The sequence below is a fragment of the Panthera pardus genome, unplaced genomic scaffold, assembly GCF_024362965.1.
Source record: "Panthera pardus isolate Hobbes unplaced genomic scaffold, ASM2436296v1 HiC_scaffold_11, whole genome shotgun sequence".
Taxonomy (NCBI): Eukaryota; Metazoa; Chordata; class Mammalia; order Carnivora; family Felidae; genus Panthera; species Panthera pardus.
In genome coordinates this window covers 76,648,781-76,666,933 of record NW_026526666.1, presented here as the reverse complement: position 1 = coordinate 76,666,933, position 18,153 = coordinate 76,648,781, and positions in this window count along the sequence as shown.

Sequence of the window (18,153 nt, the reverse complement as noted above, 5' to 3'; positions counted from 1 at the left end):
TTGGGCTCTGTGATGATAGCTCAGAGCCTGGAGCCTGGAGCCTGTCTCCCTCTCTCTGCTTCTCCCCTACTCACAATCTGTCTGTCTGTCTCTCTCAAAAATGAATAAACATTAAAAAAAAATTCTCTCTCTCCCTCTGTTCCCTCTCCCCCACTCTCTCTCTCTCTCTCTTAAAACAAAAAAATTTTTTTGCAGAAAACTCAGTACATCAGAACTAAAAACACTAGACAAAATATAAAGAAAATCTTATTTAGTGCATAACTGACCTTGACGGTTATCTGAGGAATCCCTAGGAGAAAACAGGAGTAAACCAAGGCTAAATGAACTAATCTATTTAAAGAAGACACACACCCCCAAATTAAGAAACTGGGAAAAATTGGGGGTTTTTATTATTGAAATATAGAGGTACCTGGCTGACTCAGTCGGTTGGACGTCTAGGTTTGGCTCAGGTCATGATCTCCCAGTTCGAGTTCGAGCCCCACCTTGGGCTCTGTGCTGACAGCTCAGAGCCTGGAGCCTGCTTCAGATTCTGTGTCTCCCTCTGTCTCTCTGTCCCTCCCCTGTTCATGCTCTGTCTCTCTCTCTCTCTCTCTTTCTCTCTCTCTCTCAGAAATAAATAACCATTAAAATTTTTTTTTAAGAAATATAATTGACACATAACATTATCTAAGTTTAAAGTATACAAAAGAAGGGTGCCTGGGTGGCTCAGTCAGTTGAGCGTCTGACTTCGGCTCGGGTCACGATCTCACAGTTGATGAGTTCGAGCCCCGCATCAGGCTCTGTGCTGACATCTCAGAGCCTGGAGCCTGCTTCAGATTCTGTGTCTCCCTCTCTCTCTGTCCCTTCCCTACTCATAATCTGTCTCTCTCTGTCTCAAAAGTAAATAAACATTAAAAAACTTTTTTTAAATTAAGTATACAAAAGATTTTTTTAAAGCATCTAAAAGCATATGGTCAAACTAACCAAAAGAAAGTTCATATAGTTATGTTAATGTCACACAAAATAGAATTTAAGTTAACAAAATTATCAGAGATAAAGAGGGCTACTATAAATTGAAGAGTTTTGATTTACCGAGAATCTACTATAATTCCAAATGTATGATTGATAGATAGATGGATACCTAGAGACGTATATAGGAAAACTTTGTTATTAGGATCTTATAAAAGAAAAACCTAGTATAGTATAAAGAATATAGTCAATGGTATTGTAATAGGGTTGTATAGCAACAGAAGGTAACTATACTTGTGATGAGCATTAACATAAGGAATAGACCTAGCATAGAATAGACTTATCCAATCACTATATAACTAGTGTAACATTGTGTGTGTCAACTATACTTCAATTTAAAAATTATCACAGGGGCCTCTGGGTGGCTCGGTCGCTTAAGCGTCCAACTTCAGCTCAGGTCATGATCTCACAGTTCTTGAGTTCAAGCCCCATGTTGGGTGGGCTTTGTGCTGACAGCTCGGAGCCTAGAGCCTGCTTCGGATTCTGTGTCTCCCTCTCTCTCTGCCCTTCCCCTGCTCACACACTCTCTCTCTCTTTATCTCTCTCTCAAGAATAAATAAACATTAAAAAATATCATATATGTGTTTGTCTGTATCTGGAATGCCCTAATACAAGATATCTGATAGCACCAAGGCATCCATTCTATCACTTATCACCATACTCTGTCAGCGCAGAGGGTGTTCCTTAAACTGAAAATCTTGCTCAAAAGCCCTACGCAAGAGGGAGAATTTGTCTTCTTTATCTGCATCCATCAGGATTCTAAATTGAAAGCAACCCAAACCAACTCTGGGTATTTTAAGCAGAAAAGCAATTTATTAAAAGAACATTAAGCAGCTAGTAGAATTAATGAGAGGACTGAAGAGAAGAATCACATTCTGGGCTACACAATGAGAAACAACCAAAGTCAACTTGCAGAATGGAACTGGTGGTAAGGACACCACCTGCTGTGGTTGTGGAGCTCTGGACGCGCGGCTGGCTAGTGGTACCCTTGGCATTGAATACTGGCTGTTCATTACCCCTGTAGCACTGCTTGGCCGGGAACTGATCTTTGTAAATACACACTGCATATATTCCCTAATGCAGCAGAATCTTGTTTTCTTTTTTTCTTTTTTCTTTTTTTTTTTTTTCCAGAATCTTGTTTTCATTGTCCCAGGTTGCTCTTAGGCTCCTCTTTCCTGATCACAGACCTGTGATCTCCCTGGGAAACAGGATGGGAGTATAACCCAAGACAAGGTTAATCAGCATTTTCCCTGAGATTCTTCAAAGCAAAGTTGGGAGGAATATGCTCTTTTCCTTTCTGGAAGAAAAAAAAAAAATTGTGGCTAACAGGAGTCTGGAACTGCTGGCAGCCACAAATCTACCTTCATGGTGAAGTCAGATTTATCTTCCATAGCAATTTTACCATGCATTAATAAATTTTTCTAACAGCTTGTTGAGACACAATTGGCATAACAGAGACAAATGCCGATCAATTTTTATCATTTGTTTAAATCTAGGCTCTATGCCCAATGTAGGGCTTGAACTCATGCCCCTGAGTGATATGTTCTGCTGACTGAGACAGCCAGGCACCCCAAAATTCTTCATTATATGACAGATAATATTCACCCTTTTGCCATGCACAAGGTTCTGGGGATTAGGAAGTGGGTATCTTTGGGGGGCATTATTTAGCCTCCCACACAGGTTAATAATGGGACATACCTCATACAGCTGTTTTGAGCCATATCTGAGTTTGTACATACATAGCTCCCAAAGAATGTTGGCTATTGTGTTTATTATTATTCATTTTGGTAATGTACCTTATTGGTTTTTTAGCCATCTCATGTCTGAACACCCTTCTAATTTTGAGAAATGGTTTCGTTTATTGGTCTCAGTAGAAGGGAGAAGCCCAACTTGTGTTACAAAAATTTGAAGGGAGGTGCACCTGGGTGGCTCAGTCAGTTAAGCGTCCGACTTCAGCTCAGGTCATGATCTCGTGGTCTGTTGGTTCAAGCCCCACGTCAGGCTCTGTGCTGACACCTCAGAGCCTGGAGCCTGCTTCTGATTGTGTGCCTCCCTCTCTCTCTGCCCCTCCCCTGCTTGCTTTCTCTCTCTCTCTCTCTCTCTCTCTCTCTCAAAAATAAATAAACGTTAAAAAAATTTTTTTTTAAGTTTGAAGGGAGACAAATATTTGCCCTTCCTATCTCCTATCATCCAGGCCATGGGCCAATAACCAGGGTTTGGCCAATAAGATGCTCATACCTGTGACACTGGAGTCTTATAAAGACTTAATTTGAAACCATTAAGGGCTGCAACAATGAGGTCAAGAGTCTGGAAGCAACAAATGTCCAGTGGTGGTGTTGTAGTCAGACTCTACTGTGGAGAGAGAAATGATCAATGCTGTCTAGCTTTTTTTTTTTTTTTTTTTTCCTTAGCTGTTCCTTTTCCAAGCCTACTTCTTCTATTTTCCCTTCTTTTCTATAAGCTATGTAATATCCTTCTAATAAATTCATTTCTGCCTAAGTTAGCCACTTTTGGCTTCTATTGTTGCAACTGACAACCCCGATTAATATTTATTGGAATTTTACTGGTCTGCTGTTTGTCACACTTAATTAACCGTGCTTATTAGACTTCCTGACGATGTGCCCCCTGACGTTAGGCACTGAGGACATGATTAGAACAATTTCATGAAGTTGGAAAATGTAACAAAGAGATAATTGATTATGTTACCTACAGCGAGACAGGGAAAATTTTGGTTTAAATTTCCCAGATTAGAGCAAATTTTAAAATTCAGAACCATTAAAAAAATTAAAAAATTAAAATAAAATTCAGAGCCATCATGAAATGTGGCAGGAAACCTTTATTCCTGTATCCAGCACTCTGGAACTGTTCGAAACTGGCTCAAAAACGTAGTAATTTTTAATAAGTAGTACAAAGACAACTGGATATCCACATGCAAAAAAATGAAGTTTGCCCCATAGCTCACACTATACACAAAATGAACTCAAAATGGATCATAGACTTAAATATAAGAACTGAAATTATAAAACTCCTAGGAGAAAAATAGGAGTAAAGTCCTTGTGACCTTGGGTTAAGCAACAGTTTCCTGGATGTGACAGCAAAAGCACAACTGACAAAAGGATAAATAGGTAAGTTGGGCTACCTCAAAATTTATGTTTGTGCTGCAAACAATACCACCAAAAAAGAAAAAAATGAGAGAAAATACTCGCAAAATGGGAGGAAAATATTTCCAAAGTCATATATCTGATAAGGGGTTTGTCCAGAATATATAAAGGACTCTTAGAACTCAAGAATTAAAAAGACAGAAAGCTCAATCAAAAATTGAGCAAAGAGGGGTGCCTGGATGGCTCAGTCGCTTAAGCGTCCAACTTGGACTCTGGTCATGATCTCACAGTTCATGGGTTCGAGCCCCACGCTGGGTTTTGTGCTCACAGCACGGAGGCTGCTTCAGATCCTTTGTCTCCCTCTCTCACTCTGCCCCTCCGCCTCTCATCCTCACTCTCGTTCTCTCAAAAATAAACATTTAAAAAAAATTTTTTTTAATCAAGCAAAGAACAGTTAAGCCTCCAACATCGGCTCAGGCCATGATCTCACAGTTCATGAGTTGGAGCCCTACGTCAGGCTCTGTGCTGATAGTTCAGAGACTGGAGCCCACTTAGAGTTCTGTGTCTCCCTCTCTCTCTCTGCCCCTCTCCTGCATGCACTCTCTCTCTCTCTCTCTCTCTCTCTCTTTCTCTCTCTCAAAAATAAACAAACATTGTAAAAAAATTTTTAATTGAGCAAAGAATTAGAATAGATACTTCTCCAAATAATGTATACAAATGACATAAGCACATGAAAATATGTTCAACATCATTCATCATTGGTCACTAGAGAAATGCAAATAAAAACCCCAGTGAGATACCCACCTGACATCAGCCTGACCTCTAGGGAAGCAAAAGAGGAAAGGACATTGAGTTCAACCAATGGCTGATGGACAACCAGTGGTTCATGATTTAATCAATCTGCTTATATAATGAAGCTCCAGTAAAAACTCTGGACTCTGAAGCTTGGTAGACCTCCCTGGTTGGCAAACATTGATGTGTCAGGAAGTGATACGCCCTGACTTCTCAGGTAGAGGGCATGAAAGTTCTCCATTTGAGGCCATCCTGACTTCTGAATCTCTTCTTTCGGCTGGTCCTGACTTGTATTGTTTATAATAAAAATTTAATTTTAAGTATAGAACTTTCCTGAATTATTTGAGTCATTCTACCAAATTTTCAAACTTGGGAGGGCTGTGGGAACCCTCACATTTGTAACCAGTTCATACTAATTGGGGGTGGCCTGGGGATGACTGAAGTTTGGGTGGCATCTGAAGTGAAAGCAGTTGGGGACCATGCCTTTTAATCATGGGTTCTGTGCTAACTCCTGAGGGGTAGTGCCAGAATTTTATTTTAGTGCACGAATTGGTGTCAGAATATTAGCTTATATGGCAAAATTAAAGCTACCTTGAGATAAGGATAATCCACCTGGATCATCCAAGTGGACCTTAAAGTCAATCACATGTATCCTTGTAAGAGGGAGGCAGAGGGAGGCAGAGGGAGATTTGCCACAGGCAGAAGAAGAAAAGGCAATGTGACCACAGATGCAAAGAGTAGGTTAGTGTAGCCACAAGCTGAGAAATGCTAGCAGCCAGCAGAAACTGGGAGAGGCAATGAACAGATTCTAACCTTGGAGTGTTTAGATGGAGAAGATCCTGGCCAAGGCCTTGATTCTTGATTTTGACCTAGTGAAACCTATTTCCAACATCTGACCTCTAGAATTATGTGAGAATAAATTCCTGCTGTCTCAAGCCACCAAGTTTGCGACAATTTGCTACAGCGGCCATCGGAAACCAACATATCTCATTTAAAGATACAACCGAGGCCCAGAACTGTCCCCAAATCCTGCAACAAGGACAAAGTCACATTTAGGCTACCCGGCTCCAGAGCCTATGCTCCTAATGGCTACACTGTCCTATAGTTAACAGAAAGAAGATTCCCACAGCTCACCAACATGCTATGCTTGCCACATTCACTTCTTCACAGCACACCCTCCTGGGGGTGCTGATTTCTGCATTAACTTCTTCTAGGCTACAGGAAACAAAGGCATCCCTAGCTTACCACAGGAAATGGGAAATTGGTGTCAAGATTCACAGATAAGAAGCACAAAAACCATCCTGGGCTGTACGTTCAGGCTTTGTGCAACTGAACCATGGTTCTTTGCCATTTAAGAGACAGTAACAGCTCTAGCGCACAAACACGACTCCAGTGGTCGCTCCCTTCCCCCATCCACAGGAGGTCCTCTATGTATTGCTTCCTACCCAAGTCACTCCTCCATTCTGTGAACACAGTTGATCTTTGTCCTTGCCCCTGCTTCTTCCTGCTGCTTCTACTGATCTCTCTGACCCTGTTCTTCCATCTTCTGCTTGATTTCTTCTTTCTCATGGATGCTACTATCTTATGGCTTCTCCTTAGAACTTTTTCCTTCTGTGTCTCAACTACTGTTTCACGCATAGTCAAATGCCCCCAAAAGGCATATGGTGAGGTTGGTCAAGCACTATCTGATCTGGTACCCTTATTGGTTAGAGCTCTCTTTCTAGGCCACTTTATAGTGTTTAGATTGCACTCAATATATCAAAAAGCAGCTACATAATGGTTTTTAATTTTCAAATGCTGTTATTTGCAAAATGCTGGAAATCCTCTCCTTTGCAGTATTCAATCTTAGAATGAAAAAATTTAAATGTCAATTAAAACATATGTACAGGAGTACACAATTTTTCAACACTGTTTCAGACGATATAAGCAAAACAGGTGGTTCTATGCCCAGCTTCTCTCTTTGTTGGGGTCCCACAGCAAATAATGGAAAGAAAACGAGAGCTGAGTTGAAAAGTAAAGGAAAACTAGCTGAATATAAGTGGCTGCATCGAGAGATACTTTCTGACTTTATTAGTAAGAGCTGTGCTTGGCATTTGAGACGCATTATCTCAGTTAATTCTGGTAATTCACCAGTGATACAAGTTCATTTGACGGGTGAGCAAACTGGGTTCAGAGAGGCGGCAACTGGCCTAGGCTTACCCAACATGGTCAAAACCAGAGCTGGGATTTGAACCCACATCTGCCGGATCCTCAGATCTGTGTTTTAACCACATCATGACGCTCTTGGCCAGAGAGAAGAGAGGCCTCTGCTGCATCCCACGTCTAGGAACAGCTGCCAGCAGCAATGGCATTTAGGGCCACCCCAGCAGAGAGGAGACTCAGGCTCAGCTCAGGGAGGGATGGCAAGAGGACGCAAAGTATTGCAGTACCTGTGGCTAATAACACCTGTTGCTAAAATTGCTAATACCTGCTAATACGGGTTCTACATCTCAGCAAAGGAAGCCAGAATGTCTTCTGGTGGCCTAAGAAAAGTCACCATTCCCATACCGTATTGCAAGTTAGGGAGGGTGGCCTCTGCTGTCCCATCCTGTCTTGGGGGATGGGGAGCAAACATTTGCCACCAGATGATTATTCCCCTTTTGTTCCATGCTCCTTTGACGTTTGTGGTATTTAGCTTATCTTTCTTTTTCTCCCTTTTATTTGTCATCCTCCACCAACTTTCTGTTTACTTCCCCTCAGAAATAACATAGTACAGTGGCTAAGGTCATGGACTCTGGACCCAGACCTTTTGAGTTCTGGCCCTACTCCTTACTAGCTGTGTGATCTTGGACAAATTACATACACTCCCCATATCTTAGTTGCCTTTTTAAAATCTTACCGTGTAAATATGCATACTTCCGATCCATTCTTTTTAATAGCTACATTAGATGTAGCATACTTTCTCCAATCACTGCTTGAATGATAAACATTCTCTTTAATCTCAGTGTTTGGCCATTGTACACAATGCTGCAATAAACATAGATATAGCCAGTGCTTTTCTACCCAGAAGTGGGATTTGTAGATGAAAGGGTATGATTGTATTTTATTTTATTTTATTTTATTTTATTTTATTTTATTTGTAGAGAAAGAGTGCACAAGTGGGGGAGAAGGGTAAAGGGGGAGAGAGAGAGAATCCTAAGCAGTTTCCACACTCGACACGGAGCCCAGCGTGGACTGGATCCTGGGGTCAGGACCTGAGCTGAAATCAAGAGTCGGCCATTCAACCAACTGAGCCACCCACACACCCCTGTTTTTTATTTTTAATATGTGTTGCTGGCATGCTTTCCAAAAAAGCTATAGCAGGAGCACCTGACTGGATCAGTTGGTAGAACATGTGACTCTTGATCTCAGGGTCATGAGTTTGAGCCCCACATTGGGCATAGAGATTACCTAATTTTAAAAAGGCCATACTACTTTACAGCGATTTATAATAATGCCTCTTTTTTAGTAATCCCATCAGCAATAAATATCACCTGAATTTTTGAATTTTGAGAATCTGGTAAGTATAAAGTGAAATCTTACTGTTAATTTAATTTGCACTTCCCTGGTTATTGTGAGTCTGAGCACTCTTCTATGCTTCTTGTGCATTTAGATTTGTGAATTACTTCTCCATGTCCTTTGTCCATTTTTCTATTCAGTTCTTAGTCCCCTTCTTGTCCATTTGCAAGAATTCCTCTTATGTTGTAAATATTAACTGTCTGCTCACTCTTTGCATTGCCCCCCCAAATTTGTTGCCTGTTTTATAAATTCATTCAAAAAGCTTCATTTAGTCAAGTAGTTCCTACTTTTTTTTTCTTTTTAAGTAGGTTCTACACCAACCATAGGGCTTGAACTCACAACCAGAGATCAAGAGTTGCATGTTCTGCAGACTGAGCCAGCTAGGCGCCCCTACTTTTCTAACAGCTGAGTTTGCTGCCTTGGCCTACCTCATACCTAGGTTATACATATGGTCTCCTACATTTTCTTTTCTTGTTTTTTTTTTTTTTAATTTTTTAATGTTTATTTATTTTTGAGAGAGAGAGTGCGAGTGGTGGAGGGGCAGAGAGAGAGGGAATCAGAATCCAAAGCAGGGTCTAGGCTCTGAGCTGTCAGCACAGAGCCCGATGCAGAGCTTGAACCCACAAACCATGAGATCATGACCTGAGCCAAAGTCGGACGCTTAACCAACTGAGCTACCCAGGCACCCCTTTTCTTTTTTTAATGTTTATTTATTTATTTACTTATTTTTTGAGAGAGAGAGAGAGAGAGGGCATGCATGCATGTGATTTGGGGAGGGGCAGAGAGAGAGAGAGAGAGAGAGAGAGGAAGAGAATCCCAAGCAGGCTCTGCACTGTCAGCACAGAGCCCTACGTGGGGCTCGATCTCATGACCATGAGATCCTGACCTTAGCTAAAATCAAGAGTGAGTCACTCAACCGACTGAGTCACCCAGGTGCCCCCAAATAGTTGCTTTTTAAAAAATATTTTCTGGGGTACCTGGGTGGCTCAGTTGGTTAAGCATCCAACTCTTGATTTCGGCTCATGTCATGATCTTACTGTTCCTGGATTCGAATCCCACATAGGACTCTGTGCTGAGAGCAAGGCTTAGGATTCTCTCTCTCTCTCTCTCTCTCTCTCTCTCTCTGTCCCCTCCCCCCCAATAAATAAACGTTTAAAAAATCGATAAAATAAATAAATATTTTCCTCTTTAAATTATGTAACATATCCAAATTTTATCAAAATGTTTTGAGCATCTGCAGTTTATGCAGGTACTTTATCAGGGAAGGTGACTTTTTTTTCCTCAGCTTTACTGAAGTATGATTGACATACACATTTGTATCTTTAGGTTGTACAATACAATTTTTAAAAGTGTATAACGTGATGATTTAATATACATATACATTTTGAAATGATTACCTCTGAGGTAATTAATATATCCATCACTTCGCATAGTCATGGTGTGTGGTGAGAACGCTTTAAAATCTACTCTAAGCAGGGTACCTGGGGGGCTCAGTCGGTTGAGTGTCTCACTTTAGTTCAGGTCATGATCTCACACACAGTTCGTGAGTTCAAGCCCTACACTGGGCTTTGTGCTGACAGTGGGAAGCCTGCTTCAGAGTCTCTGTCCCCATCTCTCTCTGCCCCTCCCCTGCTCGTGCTCTCTCTCTCTCTCAAAAATAAATAGAAATGAGACTGTGTGGCTCAGTCGGTTGAGTGTCCAACTTTGGCTCAGGTCATGACCTCATGGTTAGTGGGTTCGAGCCCCGCGTAGGACTGTGTGCTGACAGCTTGCTCAGAACCTGGAGCTTGTTTTGGATTCTGTGTCCTCTCTTTGCCCCTCCTCTGATTATGCTCTGTCTCTCTCTCCCTCTCAAAAATAAGTAAACACAGGGGCGCCTGGGTGGCTCAGTCGGTTAAGTGTCCGACCTCGGCTCAGGTCATGATCTCACAGTTTGTGAGTTTGAGTCCCGCGTCAGGCTCTATGCTGTCAGCTCAAAGCCTGGAGCCTGCTTCGGATTCTGTGTCTCCTTTCTCTCTGCCCCTCCCCCACTTGTGTTCTGTCTCTCTCTGTCTCTCAAAAATAAATAAATGTAAAAAAATTTTTTAAATAAATGTAAAAAATATATAATAATTTTAAATAAATAAATATTTTTTTTTAAATAGGCAAACCATAAGAGACTCTTAAATACAGAGAACAGGGGTGCCTGGGTACTTCAGTCAGTTCAACATCCCACTCTTGATTTCGGCTCAGGTCATGATCTCACAGTTCCGTGGGTTTGAGCCCCACATCAGGCTCTGTGCTGACAGTGCGGAGCCTGCTTGGGATTCTGTCTCCCTCTCTCTCTGCTCCTCCCGGCTCTCTCTCTCTCAAAAATTAATAAATGAGGTTTAAAAAAGTCTTGTTGAGTACAGAGAACAAACTGAAGATTGCTGTAGCAGAGGTGGGTGGAGGGATGCGTTAAATGGGTGATGGGCATTAAGGAGGGACTTTTTGGGGTGAGCACTGGGTGTCATATGTAAGAGACAAAAACACTGGGTTCTACTCCTGAAGCCAAGACTACACTGTATGTTAACTAACTTGAATTTAAATTTTAAAAAGTATTCAATAGTTGAAAAAAAGTTTTTAAATGCTTTAAAACCTACTCTAAGCAAACCTCAAGTATACATGACAGTAATACTAACTGTAATCACCATGTTGTACATTAGATCCCTTCTACATTTTCTTCTAAGACTTTTATTATTTTATATTTATATTTAATTGTAAATATTTAAGTCATCTTTCAAAATTGTACAAGATAGGGGTCAAATTATTTTCTTCCATATACAGAGCCAGCTCAATAGCATCATTTACTAAAGGAACCATGTTTTTCCCTCTATGACAAATGATACCATTGTCACATGCTGAACTGTCTAATACACTAAGATCTAGTTCTAGATTTCTATTATTTTCCACTGAACTAGTCCTATATCAACATTATATTAATTTGATTACAGCAGTTTTATGAATACTCTGACATCTGGTAAAGCAACTAGTCCCCCTTCACTGTACTTTGTCATACTTTCTTCGGTTATTCTAAGGCCTATATTCTTCCATATGGATTTAAGATTATTTTAACAATTCAATTCAATATATTTCCCAAATGGGGGCTCCTGGATGGCTCAGTGGGTTAGGCGTCAACTCTTGGTTTCGGCTCAGATCATGATCTCGTTTTGTGGGTCTGAGCCCTGCATCGGGCTCTGTGCTGACAGCATTCTCTTTCCCTTTCTCTCTGCACCTCCCCAGCTCTCTTTCTCTCTCTTTTTCTCTCTCTCAAAAATAAATAAATAAACCTTAAAAAATAAAAATATTCTTTGTTTTCATAACATTGTTACCCAAGAACAAAAACGTTCTTTTTTGTCTAGCTACAATTTTGTGTTGTTCAATAATATTTCACCATATTCTTCATATATGACCTGTGACTTTGTTCAACTATTTTTTATTTTTTTATTATTATTTTTAATGTTTATTTATTTTTGAGAGAGAGAGAGAGAGAGAGAACCAGAGACAGAGCATGAGTGGGGGAGGGGCTGAGAGAGAGAGGGACACAATCTGAAGCAGGCTCCAGGCTCTGAGCTGTCAGCACAGAGCCTGTTGTGGGGCTCAAACTCAAGAACCACAAGACCATGGCCTGGGCCAAAGTCGGACACTCAACCAACTGAGCCACCCAGTCCCCCTGACTTTGTTCAACTTAATTTTAGGTGTTTTTTTGTCTGTTTGTTATTGTGGCAAAATACACATAAAAGTTACCATCTTAGCTAATATTACACTGTATGTTAATTATACTGGAATTTAAAAAATAAAAAATTGAAGAACTAAAATTATCGTCTTAACCATTTTTAAGTACATAGTTCAATGGCATTAAGTACATTCACATGGCTGTGCAACCATCATTACCACCCATCTCCAGGACTATTTTCATCTTATAAAACTGAAACTCCATGCCTATTAAACAATTCCTCAATCTCTCCTCCCCTCCACCTCTGGCAACCACCATTACACTTTCTGTCTTTATGACTTTGACTATTCTAAGTACCTGCTGTAAATGGAATCATGCAGTAGTTATCTTTCTGTGATTTATTTCATTTAGCCTGATATCCTCAAACCTCATCCATGTTGTAACATATTGCAGAATTTCCTTCCTTTTTAAAAGAATTTTTCTTGTTTTTTTATTTATTTTTATTTTTTAGAATTTCTTTTCTTTTTAAGGCTGAAAATATTCAGCCTTGTGTTGTTTGTATATACCACATTTTGCTTATCCATTCGTCGGTCAACGGATGCTTTCATTGCTTCCATGTTTTAGCTGTGGTGAAATAATGCTGCTACAAACATGAGTGTATAAATATCTCTTCGAGACTCTGCTTTCAAGTATTTGCATATATACCCAGAAGTGGAATGGCTGGATCATGTGGTAATTCCATTTTTAATTTTGTGAGCAACCACCATACTATTTTCTTCAGTGGCTATGCTATTTTACATTCCCATCAACAGTACACAAGGGTTCCAATTTCTCTATACCCTCACCAACATTTGATATTTTCTGTTTTTCTATTAGCTGTCCTAATGCGTATGAGGTGGTATTACAGTTGTAGTTGTTGTTGTTTTTTGAAAGAAAGAGGGCGCAAGTGAGCAAGGGGCAGAGAGAGGGTGAGAGAGAGAGAGAAACGGGGCTCACCAGATGCAGGTGATTATTTTTCAGAGAAAGAATGGGAGCAGGGGAGGGGCTGAGAGCGAAAGAGACAGGGGATCAGAAGCAGGCTCTGTGCTGAGAGCCCAATGCCGGGCTCAGACTCTCAAACTTTGAGATCGTGACCTTAGCTGAAGTCAGATGCTTAACCAACTGAGCCACCCAGGCACCCCTGGTATTATAGTTTTGATTCACATTTCCTTAATCATTAGTGATATTGACCTTCTTTTCATATGATTCTTGGCCATTCGTATATCTTCTTTGGAGAAATGTCTTTTCCAATCCTTTGTCCATTTTTGAATCACATTTTTTTGTTGTTGTAGAGTTTTAGAAATTCTCTATGTATTCTGTATATTAATCCCTTACAAGATAGATGGTTTGCAAATATTTTCTCCTGTTTTGTGAGTTGCGTTTTTACTCTATGGATAGTGTTTTTTGATGCACAAACTTTGAAATTTTAATGAAGTCCTATTTTTTTCTTTTGTTATTAGGGCCTTTGGTGTCATATCCAAGAAGACATTGCCAAATCCAAGGTCATGAAGTTTTTGTTCTATGTTTTCATCTTTTTTTTTTAAGTTTATTCATTTATTTTGAGAGAGAGTGAGAGACAGCTGCAAAGAGGGGGGCCAAGGATCTGAAGCAGGCTCTGAGCTGACAGCAGGGAGCCTGACACAGGGCTCGAACCTGTGAACCACGAGGCCATGACCTGAGCCAAAGTCAGACCCTCAACCAACCGAGCCACCCAGGCACCCCCCAAAGTTTTCTTCTAAGAATTTTATTATTTTATGTCCTAAATTTAGGCCATGGATCCATTTTGAGTTAATTTTTACATATGGTGTTAAGTAAAGGTCCAACTTCACTCTTTTACATGTGGATACCCAGTTTTCCCATAAGCATTTGTTGAAAAGATGTTTTTTTTTTCTTTATTGAATGGTCTTGGCACCCTTTTCAAAAATCATTTGACCATATATGTGTGTATGGGTTTTAATCTGAAATATGCTCTTTTTTATTGCTTTCTGGTTTATAATTTCAATTTTTATTTCCTATTTGATTTCAGTGTTATCTAGGAATATGCAGGCATCCAAAGGTATTCCTATCACCTTTTTAAAAAAGTTTATTTTATTTTAGTTTTTTAGTAATCTCTATACCCACTGTGGAGTTCAAACTCCTAACCCCGAGATCAAGAGTTGCATGTTTTACCGACTAAGCCAGCCAGGTGCCTGCCATTACCTTTTTATTATATATTTCTAATTTTATTGGGTTATAATTAAAGTGTGCTCTATAAACTTGCTTTTTAAAAAAAGGCCTTAATATTTTCTTTTGACCCACGTATATGGTCTAATTTTGTAAATGATTCATGTGCATATTTAAAAAATGATATTCAGGGGATGGTGGGTTCCATAAATGAATATTAAATCACATTTGTTTATTCAATTATTCAGTTCCTTTATGTTCTTGCCTGTTTTTTCAGTACGATCACAACATGATTGTATTTCTTTTTTTTAAATTTTCATTTATTTTTGAGAGACAGAGAGCGAACGGGGAGGGGCAGAGAGAGAAGAAGACACAGAATCTGAAGCTGGCTCCACTCTGAGCTGTCAGCACAGAGCCTAGCATAGGGCTTGAACTCACAAGCTGTGAGACCATGACTTGAGCTGAAGTCGGATGCTTAACCGGCTGAGCCATCCAGGCCCCCGATTGTATTTCTATCAGTTCTCTTTGCCTTTCTAATAGTTTTTTTTTTTTTTAATATGTTCTCTATGCCCAACGTGGGCCTTGAACACCCCAAGATCAAGAGTCACATGCTCTACTGACTGAGCCAGCCAGCCAGGTTCTCTCTAATAGTTTTTGCTTTGTATAGTTAGCTGCCATGTTATTTAATTTATAAGTGTTAAAACTTCTTAAGTTATGCTTTCTACTATTATATCATACCATTGAGTGCGGGTTTTTTTTGTTTTTTTGTTTTTTTGTTTTAGATTCCTCCTGACATTAACATTGCTTCTTCTACATTCTGTTTATTTAGCATGTGCTGGATTTACCTTGCCCACTCCTTACTTTCAACTTTTCTTTATTACTGCATTTTAAATGTTTCTTATATACAGGGCACCTGGGTGGCTCAGTCAGTTGAGTGTCCGACTTCGACTTCGCCTCAGGCCATGATCTCATGGCTCATGAGTTTGAGCTTTGCAATGGCTCTGTGCTGACAGTTTGGAGCCTGGAGCCTGCTTCAGATTCTGTGTCTCCCTCTCTCTCTGCCACTTCCCTGCTCACAGTCTCTCTCTCTTTCTCTCTCTCTTTCAAAAAATAAATAAACATTAAAAAAATACATGTTTCTTATATACAGTACTTACCTGGGTTCATTTTTAACTCAATCTGATGATCTCTGTCTTTCAGGGGATAGTTCTATTTGTTTACATTTAATGGCAATTGATAACACTCAGTTCTTGGTCAATACTATGCTTATTATTTATTTTACCTTGCTGATCCTTCTGGTTTTATCAAACTATCATTTGTTCCCCCTTTTTCTTTTTTGTTAATTTTTGAGTTCTCCCATAATTTTCCATTTTATTTGTGATTTTCTTTCCCTATGCTTATATTACCCGTATATTTTTCTAATATATAAAAATACCAACTATTTGCCTTACAGAGATACTTTCTCGCCCCTTCATTTCCTTCCCTTCTCCCCAAAAGATAAGATCTTTTAGAATACTTTTATTTCCCCATTCTCCACTCACATGAAAACTTTAGATGGATTTTACCACTTCTTTCTTGACTCCCACTCCAAGTCCTAGGTCTTGCTCAGATAAGTTGGTATTTGTTTCAGGCTATTTTTTTTTTTTCAGGCTATTATTAGAATTTCCTGGGGTGCCTGGCTGACTCAGTTGGTAGAGCATGTGACTCAATCTCAGGGTTGTGAGTTCAAGTCTCATGGTGGGTGTAGAGATTACTTAACAATTAAAAAAAAATAGAGTGATAGGCATTGAGGAGGGCACTTGTTGGGATGAGCACTGGGTGTTGTATGTAAGTGATGAACCACAGGAATCTACCCCAAAATCCAAGAGCACACTTTACACACTGTATGTTTGCCAATTTAACAATAAATTATATTTTATAATTTTTTAATAAAAAAAAGAGTTCACTTTGCAGTATGTTTCTTCAATCTTAATAATGTTTTTAGCCTTTATATTACACAGTTCCTGATAGTTTATTAATAGCCAGTGGATATATATTATATATTTCCAGGTAGTCTATTAGTATCCAATGGATCACCAATGGATACTGTTAGACGAGGGAGTTCATGGCACACAAAACATGGCTAAGAGGAGCTCAGTCAGCAAAGCATGTGACTCTTGATCACAGGGGTTGTAAGTTTGAGCCCCACAATGGGCATAGAAATTACTTAAAAATAAAATCTTGGGGTGCCTGGGTAGCTCAATCAGTTAAGCATGTGACTTGGGCTCAGGTCATGATCTCATGGTGAGTGTGAGCCCCTGAATCAGGTTCTCTGCTGTCATTGCAGAGCCTGATTCCAATCCTCTGTCTCCCTCTCTCTGCCCCTCCCCCTCACGCATGTGTGTGTGTGTGTGTGTGTGTGTGTGTGCGCGCACGCGCGCGCTCTCTCTCTCTCTCTCTCAAAAAATAAATAAACATTAAAAAATAAATAAATAGGATGCCTGGGTGGCTCAGTCAGTTGACTGCCTGGCTCTTGATTTCAGCCAGGTCATGATCTCACGGTTGGTAGGTTCAAGCCCCGTATGAGGCTCTGCCCTTACAATGCAGAGCCTACTTGGAATTCTCTCTCTCTCTCTCTCTCTCTCTCTCTTTGCTCCTCCCCTTCTCTGTCTCTCTCAAAATAAATAAACTTTATTTTAAAAAGTAAATAAATTTTTTACATGTATTTATTTATTTATTTTGAGAGAGAGAGTGTGTGTGTGTGGTGTGTGTGTGCATGCGCACACGTGCAATGAGGGGGGGAGAGGGGCAGAGAGAGAAAGCAAGAGAGAGAATCCCAAGTTGAACATGGAGCCTGATCTCATGATATCATGACTGTGAGATCATGACTTGAGCCGAAATCAAGACCCAGTCACTCAACCAACTGAGACATCCAGGCACCCCTAAAAATAAAATCTTTTTTAAAAATGGCCAAGAAAAAAAAATGGCCAAGAATTCCTACTCTAGAGAATCCCAGCTGCCCTTGTAACTTCAATTATCATTTCTACACTAATGACTCTAATTTTTTCTCTGGCCCAGACTTCTGAATCCCAGACCCACAGATTTATACACACACTCTCCACTTGAGAATCACACGTGATGCTTTAAAGGAAACTCTAACTCAACATATCCCAAACTACACATTTCTTCCCCTATACTTACCTGATAAAAACTTTCTCAGAAAATGGCACTGGGAAAGCTAGAAGCTTAGGAGTCATACCTGAGTCCTCATCTCGGTCACCTCCGTGCCTAATCCTCACCAAGATCTGTTCATTTTACCATTATTTTTATTATTTTTGTTTTTCTAAGTTTATTTATTTATTTTGAAAGAGAGAGCACAAGCAGGGGAGGAAGAGAGAGAGGGAGAGAGAGAGAGAATCCCAAGCATGCCCCACTCTGTCAGCACAGAGCCTGAGGCAGGGCTAGATTCCAGACTGTGAGATCCTGACCTGAGCTGAAATCAAGAGTCGGTCACTTAACTGACTGAGCCACCTAGGTACCCTTATTTTTAATATTTTTTTAAAGTTCATTTGCTTTTCTTAGGGATCTCTGCACCCAACATAGGACTTGAACTCATGACCCTAAGATCAAGAGTTGCATACTCTTCTGACCTAGCCAGCAAGGCATCCCTATTTTATTTTTCTTAAGTAGGCTCTGTGCCTGACATGGGGCTTGAACTCAGGACCCTGAGATCAAGAGTCTCCTGCTCTACCTACTGAACCAGCCAGGTGACCTTGTTCATTTTATCTTCTAAACTTTGCTCAAATCAGTCCACTTCTCTCCATAGCTTGGAGATCA